The sequence below is a fragment of the Giraffa tippelskirchi genome, chromosome 2 (assembly GCF_054371585.1).
Source record: "Giraffa tippelskirchi isolate mGirTip1 chromosome 2, T2T-mGirTip1v1.2.pri, whole genome shotgun sequence".
Lineage (NCBI taxonomy): Eukaryota > Metazoa > Chordata > Mammalia > Artiodactyla > Giraffidae > Giraffa > Giraffa tippelskirchi.
In genome coordinates, this window is record NC_137276.1 from 69763002 (window position 1) to 69786646 (window position 23645).

General features: G+C 37.6%; 1 protein-coding gene and 1 pseudogene across 12 annotated transcripts in view; both read left to right on the forward strand.

Moving 5' to 3' along the window:
- Window positions 1–23645, forward strand: part of CTNNA3 (catenin alpha 3) — a 1864976-nt gene that overhangs the window by 1402770 nt on the left and 438561 nt on the right. The gene's annotated exons all lie outside the window — the stretch shown is intronic.
- Window positions 18872–19992, forward strand: LOC145537922 (large ribosomal subunit protein bL28m pseudogene; annotated as a pseudogene). Its single transcript, XR_014076501.1, has one exon. The product of XR_014076501.1 is annotated as a large ribosomal subunit protein bL28m pseudogene (transcript).

The following is a 23645-nucleotide window of genomic DNA, read 5'->3' on the forward strand; positions in this document are numbered from 1 at the left end:
AGGTAATCCAACAATTAAGTCTCTTTATAATAGAATTATTGTAAAATGTTTTGTAAACTATAATGTTTATGTTTGTAAAAATGTAGCCAATTTCTGGTAGGGATCTCCTTTCTTCTACTCCATCTTGAAAGTTCAGTTATGAAACTAATGAAATACCTTCCTTCAGTGTTACAAGTATCTATTTCATCTATTAATAGCCTTCAGTTGTAAAGACAGGTTAATTTTACTTTTTTAGAGATCTTTATATGCAACCTGAAAAGTCTGGTTATATAGTTATTGATGTGAGCTGCTAAAATTTTTATAGACTCATCTGTAAAACTAAATTTGAGGTTCAAGGTCACTGAATCTAGAAAACAAACTGAGGTGTTGCATCTCTCAGATTTTCTTCCTCTGGCTTTGGAGAGAACATAAGCCATGTGAAGTTGAATGTATGAATCAATCTGCATTTCTTTTGGTGTTGAGTATTTGCTGTAGACAGCAGGGCTTAGGGGCTTCCTAGGTGACTCAGTGGTAAAGAATCCACCTACAATGCAGGAGACAGAGGAGACACAGTTTTGATCCCCAGATCTGGAATATCCCCTGGAAGAGGAAGTAGTAACCCATTCCAGTACTCTTGCCTGGGAAATCCCATAGACAGAGGAGCCTGGTGGGCTACAGTCCATGGGTCACAAAGAGTTGGACACGACTGAGTGACAACACACATGCACACAGCAGAGCTTAACTGACAATAGTTTTAGCTATTTCATTCCCAGGCTCTCCTTCCCAGCTGTCCTGCATATTCATTTTCTGGGATTCCTCAAATGTAATTCTGGTTAGGTGGGGGTAGTCCCAATGGACATGATGATATTGCCAAGTTTCTGAGATAAGAATGAGTGTCGTAAATATAGTATTATGCATTTCTAAGATGTACCGTCCCTATGTTAGTTGATCAGTCATATCTGATCCTTTGTGACCCCATAGATTGTAGCCCTCCAGGCTCCTTTGTCCATGTAATTCTCCAAGCAAGAATACTGGAGTAGGTAGGCATTCCCTTCTCCAAGGGATCTTCCTGACCCAGGATCAAACCTGGGTCTCCTACATTGCAGGCAGATTCTTTACCATCTGAGCTACCAGCGAAGCCTGCACAGTTCCTATAGCTATTGCCAAGAGAAGGCAAGATTGTGTTTACAATTTCAGCAGGCCAACATTTTCAAATGACAGTGTTATCTATAAGCTTTATTAATAAATGAGAATATTTTCACATGAAGTCCATACGTTAAGTCGTTTGTCATGATTGGGTGAGTTAAAGGTTATTTCATCTCTTGGTGAAGACTGTAAACTTGGGGAATACTTAGGAATGCATATTTTAAATGATAGCCACAATTAGGGTAACAGTGCTGGGAATAGAATTAAGTGAAATAAAAAAGTATCTGAAAACACTGATCATGTGTCCAGTTTAATCAGCTCAGAAAGGATATAGTTCAAGAAAAGTCAAAGAGATTTTGTGTGTGCTTAGTCACTCAGTCACGTATGACTCGTTGTGACCCATTGAACTGTAGCCTGCCAGGCTCCTCTGTCCATGGTATTTTTCAGGCAAGAATACTAGAGTGATTGCCATTTCCTTCTTCAAAGTATCTTTCCAACCGAGGGATCAAGCACACTTCTCCCGTGTCTCTTGCATTACAGATGGATTCTTTACTTGCTGAGCCACTGGGGAAGCCCAAAAGCGATTTGGGGCAAATGGAAAGTCATTTCCACCATGTGCCCATGCACATTTCTGCTGACATATATTTTCATTTCACATATTAAATTTTCAGTTCATGTTAATTTATAACTTCCTTTTTTGTCAACTACAAAAGAAACTATTAGTACTTAACAATCCTGTACAATAGCCTAAGGATCTGGGAATAAGTTTCTTCTCCTGGAATGTATTAGTAACCCAGGAGTATCTTAGAAAGTATAATATATTCTGGTGATCATCCACCATTTAATTTTACTGTCTGCCAAAATCTGTAGCAGTTAAAGTTAAGTGAACAATTTATATTATAAAATTTATCTGCTGATATAAGGATTTTTTAAAGGTATCATTTATTACAAACACTGCTGCCAGTATTTCTTTAAGCTTCTAGATATTCTAAAGTCCATTTTGATTGTAGGTCATAGTGGTTTAACAGAGGTTAAAGGCACATTCTTTTATGACTTGCCTCAACATTTTGATGTAACTAGAAAGAGGAATTAGATTACTGATATTGATTAAAAAACATTTTTGAGGGGGGAAGCAGTAAGGGAAGAAGTACAAAATATTGTACTTCTCTTTTCATCTCCCCTACCTTATTTATTTACTATCCTTCTACCAACTATTTGTGTATGTAAATAGTTATTGTTTCTTCATTATTTGTGTTTATTAATGTATTCATCTTATCTTCACAATTACAGTCAAATAAGTTTGAGACAAGGGACTAACGATGTGCTTTTTTTTTCCTTTTTCATCTGTTAAAAATGTTAGCAAGAAGACAGATTCACAAGATGTTTCTACACCACCCTAGTTTTAACATTACTGTTAAAAAACAGTAAAAGAAAACAAAAGGGATTAAGCCCATAATGGCAAGTAGTTGAGTGTTGCCTCATCAGAGAAAAACAAAATCCAGCAGATAGAAAGAAGCTGGAAACATTCAAATAGATGGAAAAGAGCAGCAAACACTTCAATCCAGTGTATGCACAGGCAGTGCAGGCAGTGACCATCAGGGAGGGAGGTTCCACCTCTCATGTTGAGTCACTGAATTCTGGAAAACAATGAAGTAAAAGCCTCACTTTCAGTGAGAACATTAATTTGAACTTAGAATACCATTTTCATCCAAAATGTGTAGCAAAGTAAAAACTTTTTTGTATGCATAGGAACCCAGAATATTTAAGGTACACAAACCCTTTTTGAGAAATGACTTGAAAATATATTCAAACAAAACAAGGGAGGAAAAGCAGAAATAGTAAAATGTGAAGAATTCAAATAGTGAATCTAAATAAGAAATGTAATGAATAAAATGACAAGATGGGAGACCTCTAGCAGGTCTAGAAAGCAATTGATTCAAACTAGAACAAAAAGCCAGAGGATTGTAAGAAAAAATAATTCTAAAAGGAGCCTGCAGTATATTTAGACAAAGAGAATCATTCAATTGGTCACATGATAAGGAAAGCAACTCACTATCCTCTCCAGAAGATGCCAGTATACTAGTTCTAGCCAGCTAGCTTAAAATATTGTAAACTTAAGTATGTTATCCCAGAGCTTTAAAACTTTGTCTGATTGTATTGCTAATCAGTTTATGTTTAATCATTTGTATTTATTTATTGTCTTTGTTTGTCATGTCTTTTGTCATTGTTAGGAAACTAGATTTCATGTCACATGGTAATATTACCTATTATGCTTATTATAAATATGTATATATAAAAGTGACAGATACACACTTATACATATGTGAATATTTTATGCCATTTATAAAAATGTTATATACAGAGATGTTATCTTATTATATAATTTATTATATGTAGCATTAATATAACTATACATGTATAGTACCTATGTTATATTGTATACAAAAAGATTGTTTTAATTTTTGGCCCATGTATTTTAATGGCCTTTATATAAAATAGAGTTACCATACAGAAAGACTGAGACAGATCCATGCTTATCCCCACGGACATCTGGAAGTCTGGTATTGACTTTGGGTATGATAAAGATGATGGGCTAGCTAGTAATTTACAATATAATGCATTTTCTAAAGAATGAAGTCCCCCTGGTGGCATCCAGGGCCAGCTTATTTACCTTGATTAGGGATGTATAGATTCATGACTTACACTGATTTCACTGGTTTCCTATCTTGTTTCACTATATGACTCAGTTCAGTTTAGTCGCTCAGTCGTGTCCGACTCTTTGCGACCCCATGAATTGCAGCATGCCAGGCCTCTCTGTCCATCACCAACTCCCGGAGTCTACCCAAACCCATGTCCATCGAGTTGGTGATGCCATCCAACCATCTCATCCTCTGTCGTCCCCTTCTCCTCCCGCCCCCAATCCTACCCAGTATTAGGGTCTTTTCCAATGAGTCACCCCTTCGCATGAGGTGGCCAAAGTATTGGAGTTTCAGCTTCAACATCAGACCTTCCAATGAACACCCAGGATTGATCTCTTTTAGGATGGATTGATTGGATCTCCTTGCAGTCCAAGGGACTCTCAAGAGTATTCTCCAACACCACAGTTCAAAAGCATCAATTCTTCGGCGCTCAGCTTTCTTCACCGTACAACTCTCACATCCATACATGACCACTGGAAAAACCATAGCCTTGACTAGACGGACTTTTGTTGGCAGAGTAATGTCTCTGCTTTTAAATATGCTATCTAGGTTGGCCATAACCTTCCTTCCAAGGAGTAAGCGTCTTTTAATTTCATGGCTGCATTCACCATCAGCAGTAATTTTGAAGCTCCAAAAAATAAAGTCTGACACTGTTCCCACTGTTTCCCCATCTATTTCCCATGAAGTGATGGGACCAGATGCCATGATCTTAGTTTTCTGAATGTTGAGCTTTAAGCCAACTTTTTCACTCTCCTCTTTCACCTTCATCAAGAGGCTCTTTAGTTCTTCTTCACTCTCTGCCATAAGGGTGGTGTCATCCGCATATCTGAGATTATTGATATTTCTCCCAGCAATCTTGATTCCAGCTTGTGTTTCTTCCAGCCCAGCGTTTCTCATGATGTACTCTGCATATAAGTTAAACAAGCAGGGTGACAATATACAGCTTTGACGTACTCCTTTTCCTATTTGGAACCAGTCTGTTGTTCCATGTCCAGTTCTAACTGTTGCTTCCTGACCTGCATACAGGTTTCTCAAGAGACAGGTCAGATGGTCTGGTATTCCCATCTCTTTCAGAATTTTCCACAGTTTATTGTGATCCGCACAGTCAAAGGCTTTGGCATAGTCAATAAAGCAGAAATAGATGTTTTTCTGGAACTCTCTTGCTTTTTCGATGATCCAGTGGATATTGGCAATTTGATATCTGGTTCCTCTGCCTTTTCTAAAACCAGCTTGAACATCTGGAAGTTCACGGTTCACGTATTGCTGAAGCCTGGCTTGGAGAATTTTGAGCATTACTTTACTAGCATGTAAGATGAGTGCAATTGTGAGGTAGTTCGAACATTCTTTGGCATTGCCTTTCTTTGGGATTGGAACGAAGACTGACCTTTTCCAGTCCTGTGGCCACTGCTGAGTTTTCCAAATTTGCTGGCATATCGAGTGCAGCACTTTCACAGCATCATCTTTTAAGATTTGAAATAGCTCAGCTGGAATTCCATCACCTCCACTAGCTTTGTTCATAGTGATGCTTTCTAAGGCCCACTTGACTTCACATTCCAGGATGTCTGGCTCTAGGTGAGTGATCACACCATCGTGATTATCTGGGTCGTGAAGATCTTTTTTGTACAGTTCTTCTGTGTATTCTTGCCACCTCTTCTTAATATCTTCTGCTTCTGTTAGGTCCATACCATTTCTGTCCTTTATCGAGCCTATCTTTGCATGAAATGTTCCTTTGTTACCTCTAATTTTCTTCAAGAGATCTCTAGTCTTTCCCATTCTGTTGTTTTCCTCTATTTCTTTGCACTGATCGCTGAGGAAGGCTTTCTTATCTCTCCTTGCTATTCTTTGGAACTCTGCATTCAGATGGGAATATCTTTCCTTTTCTCCTTTGCTTTTCACTTCTCTTCCCAGCTCCTCAGACAGCCATTTTGCTTTTTTGCATTTCTTTTCCATGGGGATTGTCTTGATCCCTGTCTCCTGTACAATGTCACGAACCTCCGTCCATAGTTCATCAGGCACTCTGTCTATCAGGTCTAGTCCCTTAAATCTATTTGTCACTTCCACTGTATACTCATAAGGGATTTGATCTAGGTCATACCTGAATGGTCTAGTGGTTTTCCCTACTTTCTTCAATTTAAGTCTGAATTTGGCAATAAGCAGTTCATGATCCGAGCCACAGTCTGCTCCCGGTCTTGTTTTTGCTGACTGTATAGAGCTTCTCCGTCTTTGGCTGCAAAGAATATAATCAGTCTGATTTCTGTGTTGACCATCTGGTGATGTCCATGTGTAGAGTCTTCTCTTGTGTTGTTGGAGTAGGGTGTTTGCTATTACCAGTATATAGTCTACCAGTCATATAGACTATATGACTAGTGGGGCATAAAAGACTCTTTTAGAATCTTTTGCATTGACTCTCCTAAAACCACAGTTTCTTGCATATATCTTGATGGTTCATAACCCAGAGATGAGGTGCATCCTGTGTGACTAAGAAATGATTCTGTGTAGGCGTGCCTGCAAATCTCCCAGTCTCTGATGCTGGCTTGCATATTCTTTCTCCTGCTTTGCTTTTTTATCTTGAAAAGGTTTTATCTGAGTGTTTTATATAGAATTTTTCAGACCCTTTAAATTATTCAACCTTGTATATTTGTTGCAGTCATAACTCATTTATTTACAAAAGAAATGTATCTGAAGATACCAAGAAGAAGAAACACTCACTCACACATCTACCTTTATCATACAGAATAAGGCAATGGGCAAATAGTTATATTTGGTTTTGTTGTTAACTGATTTTTTTTTTTTTTGTACACTCCTCAGTAAGCTTTCATAATTGGATATTTTGTGGCCAAAAGTGTTGGATCATGCTTTTCTTCATCAGACATCTTTCTAAGCCCTGAACCTTCAGTGGTTAAACTTTCATTTGATTTAGAATTACTGAATCACACAATACATATTAAGAGTGAATGGACAATCATTTCTTATCAGTACCAACTCAGTCTTTTATGACATGTTTCCTCCAATTTTGTGATCCTTCTACAAATGACCATTTCATGACTCTGCCCCTTTAAAAATTCAGAACTATAGCAAAGCTTATTCTCTCTATATTAGATATCTATTGCTGAATTTAAAAGAAAGGAATTACCTTAAAGGTTAGCAAATTGAGACGACAAACATTTACTGTCCTCTGGTTTCTGAGATCAAGAATCTGGGAGCAGCCTAGCTGGGTAGTTCTTGCCCAAGGTCTCTCATGAGGTTGCAGTCTTGCTGTTGGCCTGGGCTGCCCTCATCCAAGTCCCAACCAGGGCTGGACTCACTCACATGGCTTTTAGCAGAAGGCTTCAGTCTCTTGCACACTTGGGCCTCCCCACATGCTGCCTGAGTATTCTCCCAACACGGCACCTGTCTCTCCTCAGAGCAGGCAATTCAAACAAGGCAGAGAATGAAGGAGAAAGGGAGACTCTAGGATGGAAGCCAGTGTTTCTGTATAACCTAACATTTTATATAACCTAACTGTTTCTGAAGCGGTCTACCAGGGTTTTTGCTATATTCAATTTGTTAGAAGGGCATTACTAAGTCCAATGGATTCTTAAATTACTTTAAAGACAGAGTATGAATATCAGGAGCAAGGTTACTGAGCCATTTTACAGACTGCTTACCACAACTTCTGAGTGTTTTATGTTCTTGAATATGCTAAGTCTATTTCCATGTCCATGAACAGTGGACATGGAAATGCTTTCTGGTCTAACATCTAATTTTGGAAACATAACAAAGAACCTAGCATACAGGAGATGATAAATATATACTCAATGGATGAATATATAGTACAATGCACAGCTCACTGGGGAACTTTAACAAATTTGACAGAGCATAACAATTAGAAAAAGGAGTCTTCTCCATGGCTAAACTTCACGGTATATACTTTTATCTCCTTACAAACATTAGGGGCAGGTTCACAAATCTTCCTCTAAATATCACTTTATGTGCCATGGTAAGGGTGAAAAAGTATAAAATAGGGAATTTGAAAATCAAAAGTTCTTGATTTTTTTTTTTTTTTTTTCCACAATACAATTGCCTTTAAACTACATGGATGCTGTCTCTTCAGCTGCTGTAGGAAAAAGTGAACTAGAAGGTGTCCAGTGTTCCTATGCTCTAACTTTGTTTTTGTTTTTTTTAATCTAAGCCATTTGTTTGCATTCTGCATTTGATATGCACTAATAGGTTTACTATCTAGATGATTTCAAATTCTCAAAATCCTACATAAGTCCTAATCCTGATAAAATTTATTCTGCATAAATGCTTTCACTTCCATTAAAATTTTTATGACATAGGTTCATCAGTTTGTATCTTTTCTTCAAATTAAAATAGTTTTGAAAAGAAAACATTTGAAAAATTAAAATTATTAGCAGCCTAAGGTATAGCAAAGGATGTTTCTGTTTAACATTTAGTAGTTCAGCCTAATTCTACTTTTTAAATGTATTGATGTTTCATATTCTTGAGGAATATGGGCTTCTCTGGTGGCTCAGATGGTAAAGAATCCACATTCAGTATGGGAGACCTGGGTTCATTCCCTGGGTTGGGAAGATCCCCTGGAGAAGGGAATGGCTACCCACTCCAGTATTCTTCCCTGTAGAATTCCTTGTACAGAGGAGCCTGGCAGGTTACAGTCTATGGGGTCGCAAAAGAGTCATACATGCCTGAGTCTTTAATTCATTCATGCTTAAGGAGTACAATGGTACAAGACAAATAGTGTATTTTTATACTGAAAGAAAAACAATAAAATCTAAATCATCTGATGCCTATGAGATTATAGTGAAGGCATTTATTTAAAGATTTTTTTCTTCTTTTCAGAAATAGTAACTCTTTTAGAGAATTAGAAAGGAATCAAGAACACCTAATGAATATGCAGAGTCATTTTAATGACAGTTTAATATTTTTAAAAGTGAAAGGCATGTATATTATCATATGTAAAACAGAACACCATTCCAGGTTCAATGCATGAGACAAATGCTCAGGGCTGGGGCAATGGGATGACCCAGAGAGATGGGATGGGGAGGGAGGTGGGAGGGGTGTTCAGGATGAGGAACACATGTAAACCCATGGCTGATTCATGTCAATGTATGGCAAAAACCACTACAATATTGTAAAGTAATTAGCCCCCAACTAAAATAAATAAATTTATTTAAAAAAAAAAAGTGAAAGGCAAGTTTGAGAGCATTTCTGTATGTAAAGCCTATTCGTTTTTGTAAAAAAAAGATATTTCACACAAATCTCAGAGCAAAGATATTTGGAGAGACTCTAAAACTTACAAATTATCAAATCAGTTTTAGATAATTTTGTGTATCATTGAGATTCTTCATGGCATAAACTGATTTGAGCAAACCAGTGGCTTCTAACTCTTTGCAAATACAGCATATTATCACATAAATTTCTGATCAAGGGATAATAAACTTTTAATCAAAATGTGCACCTGATGCAATGATAGGATGCCATTTAAAACTTTATTAATGGGAGGAAAAAAAGGTGAAAGAAGACTATTAAGGTAAATGATAGTAAAGAAGACCATGACAATGGTTAGTTTAAAATGTCCTTTAGAAACGAGCCTCCAAGGCTTTTCTCTCTCTTTCTTGTAAGGTAAATGGCAGTCCAAAAAATTTAGTTTAACCTGATTTTTGATTAATCTCATGTTTTAAATCAAACTTAATGATAACTTTGTTGTTTGGCTATCATATCCGAACACTCGTCTGGATTATTGTTCAATTATGGGCAACATCCATTTCCCACTTGAAAATTGGAAAGACTGCCCTTCAAAATGCTATTCCTTTTGTAATGAAGACACACAAATGATTGGATATAAAATAACCTTCAACTTGAAGTTTCCCTGTACACAGGCAGGAACAGGAAACCCCCATTTTCAGTGTATAGCTCCTGAAGAAGTTAAAGTTGTGTGATAAGAGGATAAGAAGTTGATCAAATTCCTAAAAAAAAAAAAAATCCTTTACATATAAGTATAGTGTTTTAAAAATACTCAAAAATGCTGTACATACAATAAGATGATAATGCTTATGTACAGTAAAATGAAAACAGTTCAGTTCACTTCAGTCGCTCAGCAGTGTCCGACTCTTTGTGACCCCATGAACTGCAGCATGCCAGGCCTCTCTGTCCATCACCAACTCCCGGAGTCTACCCAAACCCATGTCCATCGAGTCAGTGATGCCATCCAACCATCTCATCCTATGTCGTCCCCTCCTCCTCCTGCCCCCAATCCTACCCAGCATTAGAGTCTTTTCCAATGAGTCAACTCTTCGCATGAGGTGGCTAAAGTATTGGAGTTTCAGCTTCAGCATCAGTCCTTCCAGTGAATACTCAGGACTGATCTCCTTTAGGATGGACTAGTTGGATCTCCTTGCAGTCCAGGGGACTCTCAAGAGTCTTAAACACCACAGTTCAAAAGCATCAATCCTTCGGCGCTCAGCTTTCTTCGCAGTCCAACTCTCACATCCATACATGACTACTGGAAAAACCATAGCCTTGAGTAGACGGACCTTTGTTGGCAAAGTAATGTCTCTGCTTTTAAATATGCTATCTAGGTTGGCCATAACCTTCCTTCCAAGGAGTAAGCATCTTTTAATTTCATGGCTGCAATCACCATCAGCAGTGATTTTGGAGCCCCAAAAAATAAAGTCTGACCCTGTTTCCACTGTTTCCCCATCTATTTCCCATGAAGTGATGGGACCAGATGCCATGATCTTAGTTTTCTGAACGTTGAGCTTTAAGCCAACTTTTTCACTCTCCTCTTTCGCTTTCATCAAGCTGGTCTTTAGTTCTTCTTCACTTTCTGCCAGAAGGGTGGTGTCATCTGCATATCTGAGGTTATTGATATTTCTCCCGGCAATCTTGATTCCAGCTTGTGTTTCTTCCAGCCCAGCGTTTCTCATGATGTACTCTGCATGTAAGTTAAATAAGCAGAATAATATGTAGTTAAGTCACAAGTGGGAAATCAGTTTAGTAAACCTGTGCTGAGCCACATTGATTCTCAAGCACTAACCTAACAAATACTGAATGAAGAAAACAACAAGACAACATTTTTCCTCTCTGGAAGCATAAATGTGCTCTGGTTTAATGCATATAAAATTATAATGTAAAATAAAACAGAAAAGTATACAATATCTTGTTCTTGATATGTTGGCAGTGATTAGATACAGAAATTGGGATATTCCAAATTTAGAAAATTGAGAAAACTACCCTAAAGTTAAATACTTAAACAATCAAAATTTTTTAATCATTTCTATCACATAGTTACAGAAGATCATTAATCCCTGATATTCTCAGAAAACTATGAGGCCTAATTTGGATATCACCAGCTTTTCTTATGTATCTTTATGAAATGAGAGGTTAATCAATTCTTTTTTTTAATTTATTTTTTTATTGAAGGATAATTGCTTTACAGGATTTTGCTGTTTTCTATCAAACCTCAACATGAATCAGCCTTAGGTATGCATATATTCCCTCCTTTTTGAACCTCCCTCCTATCCCCCACCCCATTCCACCCCTCTAGGTTGATTATATGGCAGTACAAGTTTCCATGTTACACTTCCCATACATCTCCCCCTCTCCTCCCCTATCCCCGCGTCCATAAGTCTATTCTCTATGGCTGTTTCTCCATCACTGCCTGGTAAATAAATTTTTCAGCACCATTTTTTTAAATTTCATATATATGCATTAGAATACAGTATTTATCTTTTCTTTCTGACTCACTTCACTCTGTATAATAGGTTCTAGGTTCATTCACCTCATTATAACTGACTCAAATGTGTTCCTTTTTATGGCTGAATAATTTCATTGTGTATATGTACTACTTCTTTTTTATCCATTCATCTGTTGATGGACATCTAGGTTGCTTCCATGTTCTAGCTACTGTAAATAGTGCTGCAATGAACAGTGGGATACATGTGTCTTTTTCCAATTTTGGTTTCCTCAGGGTATATGCCTAGGAGTGGGATTGCTGGGTTGTGTGGTGGGTTTTATTCCTAGTTTTTTAAGAAATCTCCATACCATCTTCCATAGTGGCTCTATCAATTTACATTCCCACCAACAGTGCAAGAGCATTTCCTTTTCTCTCCAGCATTTATTATTTGTAAACTTTTTGATGATGGCCATTCTGACTGGTGTGAGTTGATGTCTCATTGTGGTTTTTGTTTGCACTTCTCTAATAATCAGTAACATTGAGCATCTTTTCTTGTGTTTCTTAGCCATCTGTATGTCTTCTTTGGAGAAGTGTCTGTTTAGGTCTTTTTCACACTTTTTTATTGGGTTGTTTGTTTTTCTAGTATTGAGTACCATGAGCTGCTTGTATATTTTGGAAATAGATCCTTTGTTAGTTGTTTCATTTGCTATTATTTTCTCCCATTCTGAGTGTTGTCTTTTCACCTTGCTTAGTTTCCTTTGCTGGGCAAAAGCTTATAAGTTTAATCAGGTCCAAGTTTTTACTTTTGTTTTTGTTTCCATTACTCTAGGAGGTGGGTCATAGATCAAGTCTTCTGCTTGTCCTTTAAGAGTTTTATAGTTTCTGGCCTTACATTTATGTCTTTAATCCATTTTGAGTTTATCTTTGTGTGTGGTGATAGGAAGTGTTTTAATTTCATTCTTTTACATGTAGCTGTCCAGTTTTCCCAGCATCACTTATTGAAGAAGCTGTCTTCGCCCCATTGTATATTCTTGCCTCCTTTGTCAAAAATAAGGTACCCATAGGTGCATGGGTTTATTTCTTGGCTTTCTATCTTGTTCCATTGATCTATATTTCTGTTTTTGTGCCAGTACCATACTGGTTTGATGACTATAGCTTTGTAGAATAATCTGAAGTCAGGAAGCTTGATTCCTCCAGCTCCATTCTTCTTTCTCAAGACTGCTTTGGCTAGTCAAGGTCTTTTGTGTTTCCATATGAATTATGAAATTTTTTGTTCTAGTTCTGTGAAAAATGCCATTGGTAATTTGATAGGGATCACATTGAATCTATAGACTGTGTTTGGTAGTATAGTCATTTTGACAATATTGATTCTTCCTACCCAGGAAAATGGAATATATCTCCAACTGTTTATGTCATCTTTGATTTCTTTCATTAGTGTCTTATAATTTTCTGTGTGTAGTTCTTTTGTCTCCTTAGGTAAGTTTATTCCTAGATATTTAACTCTTTTTATTGCAGTAGTGAATGGAATTGATTCCTTAATTTCTCTTTCTGATTTTTCATTGTTATTATATAGAAATGCAAGTGATTTCTGTGCATTGATTTTATATCCTGCAACTTTGCTAAATTCACTGATTAGCTCTAGTAATTTTCTGATACCATCTTTAGGGTTTTCTATGTACAGTATCATGTAATTTGCAAACAATGGGAGATTTACCTCTTCTTTTCTGATCTAGATTACTTTTATTTCTTTTTCTTCTCTGATTGCTCTACCTAGGACTTCCAGAACTATGTTGAATAATAGTGGTGAAAGTGGATACCCTTGTCTTGCTCCTGATCTTAGGGGGAATGCTTTCAGTTTTTCACCATTGAGATTAATGTTTGCTGTAGGCTTATCATATATGGCCTTTACTGTGGTGAGGTAGGTTCCTTCTATGCCCGTTTTTTGAAAAGTTTTAATCATAAATGGTTGCTGAATTTTGTCAAAGGCTTTTTCTGCAACTATTGAGATAATCATATGGTTTTTATCTTTCAATTTGTTAATATGGTGTATCACATTGATTGATTTGCATGTATTGAAGAATCCTTGCAGTCCTGAAATAAACCAAACTTTATCATGGTGTATGAGCTTTTTGATGTGTTGCTGAATTCTGTTTGCTAAAATTTTGTTGAGAATTTTTGCATCTATGTTCATCAGTGATATTGGCCTGTAGTTTTCTTTTTTTGTGTTGTCTTTGTCTGGTTTTGGTATTGGGGTGATGATGGTCTTGTAGAATGAGTTTGGAAGTGTTCCTTCCTCTGCAGCTTTCTGAAAGTTTTAGAAAGATAGGCATTAGCTCTTCTCTCAATGTTTGATAGAATTCTCCTGTGAAGTCATCTGGTCCTGGGCTTTTGTTTTTTGGGAGATTTTTGATGACAGCTTCAACTTCAGTGCTTGTAATTGGGTTGTTCATAATTCCCATTTCTTCCTGGTTCAGTATTGGAAGATTGAAATTTTCTAAGAACATGTCCATTTCTTCCAAGTTATCCATTTTATTGCCATATAGTTTTTCATAATAGTCTCTTATAATCCTTTGTATTTCTGCATTGCCTGTTGTAACCTCTCCTTTTTCATTTCTAATTTTGTCGATTTGATTCTTCTCTCTTTTTTTCTTGATGAGTCTGGCTAAAGGTTTGTCAATGCTGTTTATCTCCTCTAAGAATCAGTTTTTCGTTTTATTAATCTTTACTATTATTTCTTTCATTTCTTTTTCGTTTATTTCTTCTCAGATCTTTATGATTTATTTCCTTCTACTAATTTTGGGAGTGTTTTTGTTCTTCTTTTCCAGTTGTTTTAGGTATAATATTAGGTTGTCTATTCGATGTTTTTCTTGTTTCTTTTGTAGGATTGTATTGCTATAAACTTCCCTCTTAGAACTGCTTTTGCTGCATCCCATAGGTTTTGAGTTGTCTTGTTTTCATTGTCATTTTTTTCTAGAGATCTTTTGATTTCTTCAGTAACCTGTTGGTTATTTAGAAATTTGTTGTTTAGTCTCCATGTGTTTGTGTTTCTTACACTTTTTTTTTTCTTGTAATTGATATCTAGTCTCATAGCATTGAGTTGGAGAAGATGCTTGATGTGATTTCAATTTTCTTAAATTTACGAGGTTCGACTTGTGACCCAAGATGTTGTCTATCCTGGAGAATGTTCATGTGCACTCTGCATTTGGATGGAATGTCCTGAAGATATCGATGAGATCCATCACATATAATATATCATTTAAGACTTGTCTTTCCTCATTAATTTTCTGTTTGAATGATCTGTCCATTGGTGTGAGTGGGATGTTAAAGTCTTCTTCTATTATTGTGTTACTGTCAATTTCTCTTTTTCTGTCTGTTAATGTCTGTCTTATGAACTGAGGTACACCTATGTTGGGTGCAAAGATATTTACAGTTCTGTCTTCCTCTTGGGTTGATCTCTTGGTCATTATGTAGTATCCTTCCTTTTAATGTTCTTTCTTTGTTTTTAGTCTTTGTTAGTGTGATTAGTATGTGTCTTGGCATGTTTCTCCTTGGTTTATCCTGTATGGGACTCTGTGCTTCTTGAACTTGATTCACTATTTCCTTTTCCATGTTCAGGAAATTTTCAACTATAATCTCTTCAAAAATATTCTCTGAGACTATCTTCAGTTCTTTGCATTCTTTTTACTTTATTCTGCTCTTCAAAAGTTATTTCCACCATTTTATCTTCCACCTCACTGATTCGTTCTTCTGCTTCAGATACTCTGCTATTGATTTCTTCTAGAGTATTTTTAATTTCAGTAATTGTGTTGTTTGTCTTTGTATGTTTATTCTTTAATTCTTATAGGTCTTTGTTAACTGATTCTTGCATTTTCTCCATTTTGCTTTCAAGGTTTTTGATCATCTTTACTATCATTATTCTGAACTATTTTTCAGGTAGTTTGCCTCTTTCCTATTCATTTATTTGGACTTCTGTGTTTCTAGTTTGTTTCTTCATTTGTGCAGTATTTCTCTGCCTTTTCATTATTTTTTTTTAACTTATTGTGTTTGAGGTCTCCTTTTCCCAGGCTTCAAGGAAAGTTGAATTCTTTCCTTGAAGAATATTTAATTCTTTCTTCCTTTTGGTTTCTGCCATCCTAAGGTTGGTCCAGTAGTTTGTGTGAGCTTTGCATAGGGTTTGATTTGTGCTGAGTTTTTGTTTGTTTGTTTGTTTTCCTCTAATGGGCAAGGCTGAGTGAGGTTGTAATCCTGTCTGCTGATGATTGAGTGTGTGTTTTTGTGTTCTTTGTTGTTTAGATGAGGCATCCTGCACAGGGTGCTATTGGTGGTTGGGTGATGCTAGGTCTTGTATTCAAGTGTTTTCTTTGTGTGAGTTCTCACTGTTTGATACTCCCTATGGTTAGTTCTTTGATAGTCTAGGATCTTGGAGTCAGTGCTCCCACTCCAAGGAATCAGAGCTTGGTCTCTCAGCTTTGTGCTCTCATTCCTCAGCCTTTGGGGTCTGCTTCATGATGCTGATACAGCTGCCTTCACTAATGCTAACCATGTAGGTTCCTCTTAATCAATTCTTAATTCCTATCCTTAACCAATCCCCTTCCACTCAACCAATCTCCATCCATAATAAAAAGAAAAGAAAGATTTAAACCTCAAAAGAAAATATAACTCTCCCTATTCTGTTCCTTCTTTCCTACCTCTTGTTTATCAATACATGTCTATACAGAGCATATAAGTGCTTTTTATGGCCAGAATATAAGGAAGGGTTAAGCTTCCTTTGCTTGCTTTTTCAGTCAAAACTTCTTTGCTTTTTACACACTATGAGTATAGCATTAAGCTAACTGCTGGAAAGGAGAGCTTGATCAACATCTTCCAGGTGTTCACCTATGGTTGGGGAAATATTAATAGCAGGATTGTTTTAGGATATAATCAGGAATACATTCACAAACCAAGTTTAAGCCTTTTATTTTTCTTTTTACTCCCCTTTTCTCTTTTCAACTGCCTAAGCAAACAAAACCGAAAGTTTCCTGAAGTATTCTTCTGCAACCAAGTTTTTCCTCCTGAGACTGACCTTCAGTTACCCTTTTCCCCTGTTACAGAAACTATCTATGGGTTGACTCATTGCCAATTCCTCCTACCTCCTCCCTGACTCCTTTTCTCATCAACCTCTGCAATCCAGAGGGAAACAAAGTAAAACAAGTAGGATATTTTACTTTTTCTTGGTTGTTCCCCCTCTCAGGATGAGTGGGCAGACTCTGACCTGCCTTCTGTCCTAATTTATGTGGGTAACTCTACTTTCATGTCCTTTTCTGCAAGGCAGAATAATGTGTCACACTACTTCATTCTCCCTCAGGCAAAAGCTGTAACTCAATTCTCTGTGTATGAAAAAGACAAAAATGAGACAACAATATTTTATTTTTGTGCAAACCAATAGATGTCTGCTTCAACACAGTGTACTGTGCAGCCAACAGCCTAAGGAAGACTTACAAATATAGTATTTCAAAATATGTATTTGAACCTACAAATTTGCAATTGTACCCATTTTTGTGAGCCCTAAGACAGTCACTGGTTTTACAAAGAAAATGAGTCTTATCTCATAGCAATCACAATTAGGAAACTACTAAAAAATATTTATCATGAGCCTTAAAATAAGATTATTTTCAATCATTAAAAATACTTTTCTGAGGAATTTTTAATGATATTGGCATATTTTCAGAATGTATGATTGAGAGGCAGAAAGTAGGATGCAAATATAGAAAGGATATAAAGTAATTTTTGTTACTTAACTGTAAGAGCTCAGGAGTCATATTTCCTGTATTCAAATCCCAAACTCCACTTCCTGCTGTTCTGCCACCTTGGGCAAGTTACTTTTTATTTCTCAGTCACACTTTTTTTTTTATCTGAAAAATTAGGGGAAATAAGAGTACAAACCTCACGAATTGTAATAGTGTGTATATATTGAATGGGATATAGCAGGATGCTTGACACATAGTAAATTCTCCATAAACAATAATTGACAGTAGTGGTCGTGATCATGGCATCCTCTGGGAGATTTAATTTTCAGATATGTGACTTGTAGAAGATCCTTTGAATTCTGCTATAAATAGCAGATGAGATTGTTGGAACTGTGTACAAAATCACAAACAATATATTTTCTGTTTTTGTTTTATTTTCAGTGAAAATAATAATCTTTACAAAGAATCTGGTATAGTATATTAATTCATGTTTACTTGGGAAATCACTAAAGAATGGCTGTTTACTGTAGAGTTAGCAGAGGATTGTTATCTAAAGACTATTTTATTTTTAATGAAAATCCTGAATCTTTCCCACAAAGTCTTGATGAGCCCTTCTGTGGATAGACAGGCTTTGTTTTCTTCTAGAGTACACTAAGTAAAATCTCAAAAGGGGAACTGTGTAAATAGTGTAAAATTCAGTATACTCAAAGACCAAACAAATTCCTCCAGCTTGTGTTTAATAAATAAACCATCCAGTCACTAAAATCTCCAGAGCTGACATTGATTCTTTCCTTTATTGCCCTGAAATAGAGGGAAAATAAACATTTTCTGATTGACCCTTAAACAATTTCTCCACCACACTTTTTTTCCCCCTCAGTAGTTCCTTTCACATTTCCCATCCTCTTTCAATGTGAGCAGGAATCTCCTCCTGTATTTTTTTTTCCCCTAGAATTGCTTTTGGAGTCATTTTCTATTCATTGATACGGAAACAGGAAATTTCTCTCCTGCCCTCACCTAAATAAATTTGTTCAACACTCAATTCCTTGATGGGGAAGAGACGTCATGTCTAAGCTTCACCTTTTGTTTGTGGGCAAAAGCTAGGCACTATAATCAAAGTTTCTCTCTTTCTCAGAGAAAATTGAATGCTCCTATTATTTGCTTAAGAATAACAGCCAAAAGAAAGCAAGCTCCCTACCATCTCTCTGCCCCCAAATATTTCCCCCATGATTCTTCTCTCCATGTGCAGCCTTAAGGTTCTTTTAGTGGAACAGCTACAAATGCTCACAACAGAGCCAATTAAGGCACTTTGAAGTATAGCACAAGAAGGGGTATATTGCAGTTACTCAGACATCACAGTCTCAAAAATATACCTGATTTATGTCTTCTAGCCAGAACAATTTACACTAAAAACACAGTATTATTCTATACACTGAATGTCACAATTCTATACCACCAGTGTCATATATTACCATAGTAGAGGAAATGTGACTTCCTGGGAGGTTGAACAGTATCAGTAATTGTCCACTCAGGGCATCTTCTTTTGGTCATTAGCAGTGTGGAAATGATGTTTATGGACAGGTTACTTTTAGAGATTATTTTAATAATGCAATTTTTTAAAGATCACAACTATTGAAAAACAGAAGTTAGAGGCCGGGGTTCTGGAAGGCTCGCCGCGATGCCCCTGCACAAGGTTCCGGTCGGCCTGTGGAAGCAGCTGCGGCTGCGCGAAGGCATTTGCTCCCGCCTGCCTCCGCACTACCTGCGCTCCCTGGAGGAGGCGCGGACGCGCACCCCCGTGCACTACAGGCCGCACGGGGCCAAGTTTAAGATCAACCCCAAGAACGGGCAGCGGGAGCGCGTGGAGGACGTGGCCATTCCCGTTCACTACCCCCCAGAGTCCCAGCTGGGACTCTGGGGCGGCGAGGGCTGGCTGAAGGGTCACAGATATGTCAACAACGACAAGTTATCCAAGAGGGTGAAGAAAGTGTGGAAGCCGCAGCTGTTCCAGCGTGAGCTCTACAGTGAGATCCTGGACACCAGGTTCACTGTGACTGTGACCATGCGCACCCTGGACCTCATTGACGAGGCCTACAGGTTTGACTTCTACATCCTCAAGACCCCGAAGGAGGACCTGTGCTCCAAGTTTGGGATGGACCTGAAGCGAGGGATGCTGTTGCGGCTTGCCCGACAGGACCCCCAGCTGCACCCGGACGACCCCGAACGGAGGGCGGCCATCTATGACAAGTACAAGGCATTTGTCATCCCGGAGGCAGAGGCTGAGTGGGTTGGTCTGACGCTGGACGAGGCTGTGGAGAAGCAGAGGCTCCTGGAAGAGAAGGACCCCGTGCCTCTGTTCAAGGTCTACGTGGAGGAGCTGGTCCAGCAGCTTCAGCAGCAGGCGCTGTCTGAGCCAGCTGTGGTACAGAAAAGAGCCAACAGGACGTAGCTGCCCAGGGACCTGGGCCTGACAGCCAGGCTCAGCACCGTGGACAGAGCCTGGGGCCTTGGTGACAGCTGCCCACGGGCAGTGGGTGAAGCCATGGCTGTGTATGCTGGCCACTCAGCTCCCGGGTAGGGTGGGTTTTGTGGGGGCCGCAGGAGGCGTCTCGTCCCAGGATCCCCAGAGGCCTGGGGCCATCTTACTGCCTGTGTGGTTCCCTGCTCCCTCCCCTGCAGCGGGGGCCCTGTGGAGGAGGGTCACCACCCTCCGGGGCCATCGTGAGTAAAGTCTGAGCCAGGCGAAAAAAAAAAAAAAAAAAAAGAAAAACAGAAGTTAGTATGATTGTGGAATTTGTGAATGGCTCTGGAAAGAATAACCTGCCTTTTATTTTCTGTCATGAGCCACTGTCTGATGATTTATCTTTCTCTTCCTAGGCATATTCGTTATCTATTGCTGAGTAACAATATTACAACATTATCAGCTTAAAACAATACAGTTTCAGTTTTTGTGGGGCAGATATCCAGGCAAGATTTAACTGGATCCTCTGCTTAGAATACTATATTAAAATACAAATCAAGGTGTCAGACAGGGTTGTGGCCTCATCTCAGGCTTGACTAGGGAAAAATCCTCTTTCAAACTAATTAGGCTATTGGTAGAATTCAATTCCTCATGGTTGTAGAACTGAGGGCTTCAATTTCTTTTTCTTGGCTATCTATCTACCAGAGGACACTCTCAGCTCCCAGAGACTTCCCACAGTTCTTACTATGGAATTCTCCACAACAGGTGCTTATCTTCTCAAAGTCAGAAAGAAAAGGACACTCAGCAAGGCAAGTGCTATAATCTTATGTAATATAACCTCATAATCATGTGTACATAATCACATATGTTCCATCAACTTTCCCATTTTATTGGTTACAAGCAAGTCATAGTTCCTGCATAAACTCAAGGTAAGAGTATTATGGTGGACAACTTAAACCTCTGTTGGACATACCAGGGAAATACTTTATATCTTTTAATAAGATGCATACTTGAACTTAGTGAAACAAGTTGACAGGCCTAGAGTAATTAATTCCTAGAGACTTTAATGGAGTAGAAAGCAATGTTGATTCTGAACTAGATTCTTGTTTTGAAAACAGTTTTTATCTTCATTGTATAGGAATTTAGAAGTAAGTTTGAGACTTTCCTGGTGGTCCAGTGGCTAAGACCCTGGGCTTCCAATATTGGGGGCCTGTTCAATCCCTTGTTAGGGAACTAGTTCTCATATGTTGCAACTAAATATCCTGCATGTTGCAACTAACACCCAGAGCAGTCAAATAAATAAATATTAAAAACAGAAAAAAAGTAAACTTGATTCTTTCTCTAATCAAAACCAGATTTACTATAAACATGAAGGTGGCCTAAATATAATAACTAATTTTCAATTGTTTTGACCTATAGCATAATTTTATATGGGTCAACATGAAACATCCTTGGAGAAGGCAATGGCACCCTACTCCAGTACTCTTGCCTGGAAAATCCCGTGGATGGAGGAGCCTGGTAGGCTGCGAAGAGTTGGACACGACTGAGCAACTTCACTTTCACTTTTCACTGTCATGCATTGGAGAAGGAAATGGAAACCCACTCCAGTGTTCTTGCCTAGAGAATCCCAGGGATGAGGGAGCTTGGTGGGCTGCTGTCTATGGGGTCGTACAGAGTCAGACATGACTGAAGTGACTTAGCAGCAGCAGCAGCAGCAGCAGCATGAAACATCCTACATATTTTGTTTTCTACATTCCAGGGAAAATCCCTGGAAATAATACTATTATGGAATAATATACACTGAATAAATGAAGAAAGTGAAGTTCACTGGGATTATGTGACCAGCCTAAATTTACAGTAGTAAACAGCTAAGTAAGAGGTTCAATCAGTAGAGAAATACAAGTCTGTTATTCAAAGCCTATACTTTTAATTATCTTTCAAGAACTTATTTTTAAAAATAAATTAATTGACTGAATAATAATTATTTCTGTTAGGCATTTTTTACCTAAGATGAAGGTATGTTGTTATTTTTTGTAACAAGCATTGAAGAAAGAGTAGAAATAGGGTTTAAAGACAATATTCCTTTCTGAGTCTGCTCCTAGTCTAGTTGTCTTTAATCTTTAGGTGCTTTTGGTACTTTTAAGTTTGTTTTTTGTCTTTGGCATTCTACTGTTTCACCATGATGTGCTTAAATGTGGATATAGATTTTATTTATATTGTTTGGTATATATTTTTCCTATCTGTGAAATCATGTCTTTAACAGTTTTAGAAAATTAATAGCTATCCTCTTTGCAAATATGTTGTTTCTTCCATTCTCTCTATTCCCTCTATTCTTTTTGTGTTGAGGCTGATAGTATGCATGATGTTTGTTCTCAGCCAACTCATGATATTCTTAAACTCAGATTTATATATTACCACACCTTGCCTCACTCTCTGTGCTAACAATCAAATAATTTCTTTATGTCATGTTTCTGATTCATTAGTTTTCTTTTTGTTGTTGTTATTTTTAAGAACAGTTTTAGTTTTATAGCAAAACTAAGAGGAAAGTTCAGAGATTTTTTTTTTTCAAATACTCCCTGCCCCAACACATGCATAGCTTCCCCCAATATCAGTATCCTCTGTCATGAAATTGAAAGTGAAAGTGAAGTTGCTTAGTCGTGTCCGACTTTTTGCTACCCTGTGGACTGTAGCCTACCAGACTCCTCTGTCCATGGTATTCTCCAGGCAATAATACTGGAGTGGCTTGCCATTTCCTTCTCCAGAGGATCTTCCCGACCCAGGGATCAAACCCAGGTCTCCCACATTGTAGGCAGATGCTTTAACCTCTGAGCCACCAGGGAAGCCAAGTATTGAATACATTTGTTGTAACTAATGAAGCTACATTGACACATCATTATCACCCAAAGATAAGAATTTACATTAGGGTTCACACTTGGTGTTGCACATTTTATGGATTTGAACAAATCCATAAAGATATGAATCCACCAGTATAGTATACAGAGTAGTTTCACTGTGCTGAAAGTATTCTGTGTTCTGCCTATTTATCTCTGCCTTTCCCCTAATTCTGAACAGCCACTGATCTTTTACTGTATCCATAGTTTTACCTTTTCCAGAACGTTTTATAGTTGAATCATACATTTTACAGCCTTCACAGGCGGCTGCTTTCTCTTAGAAATATGCATTTAGGTTTCCTCCCTGTCTTGTTTGTGATGTCTTAACTCCTTTCTTTTCAGTGTTGACTCATATTCCATTGCCTGGATGTACCACAGTTTACTGATCCCTTCACCTACTGTAGGGTGTCTTGATTGCTTCCAAGTTTTCATTGTGAATCAAGCTGTTATAAACATTCATGTTCAGGTTTTTATGTGGACATATATTTTTAATTCCCTTATGTAAATACCAAAGAGCATAAACGCTAGATCGCATGCTAAGAGTATGTTTAGTTTTGAAAGAAACTGCCAAACTGCCTTCCAAAGTGGCTGTGTTATTCTGCATTCATTCCAACTAAGCAATTAATGAGAGTTTCTGTAGTTCCACATGCTCACTGTCATTTAGTGTTGTCAGTATTCTGGATTTTGGCTCTTCTAAAAGGTGTATAGTGGAGTCTCATTGTTTTAACTTGCCTTTCTCTGATGACATATGGTATAGAACGTCATTTCATATGCTTATTTGCCATTTGTATATCCACAGTGAGATTTCTGTTAAGTTCTTTGGCCTTTTTTTTTTCTTTAATTGGGCTGTTTGTTTTTTTATTACTGAGTTTTAAGAGTTATTTTTTATATTTTGTATAACAGTTCTTCATCAGATGTGTCTTTGCAAATATTTTCCCCTGGTCTATGACTTGTTTTCTCGTTCTCTTGGCATTGTCTTTCACAGAAGTGTTTTTGTTTTAATAAATTCCAGTTTATTATTTATTTAATGGATCGTGCCTATGGTATTGTATCTGAAAAAGTCATTACCAT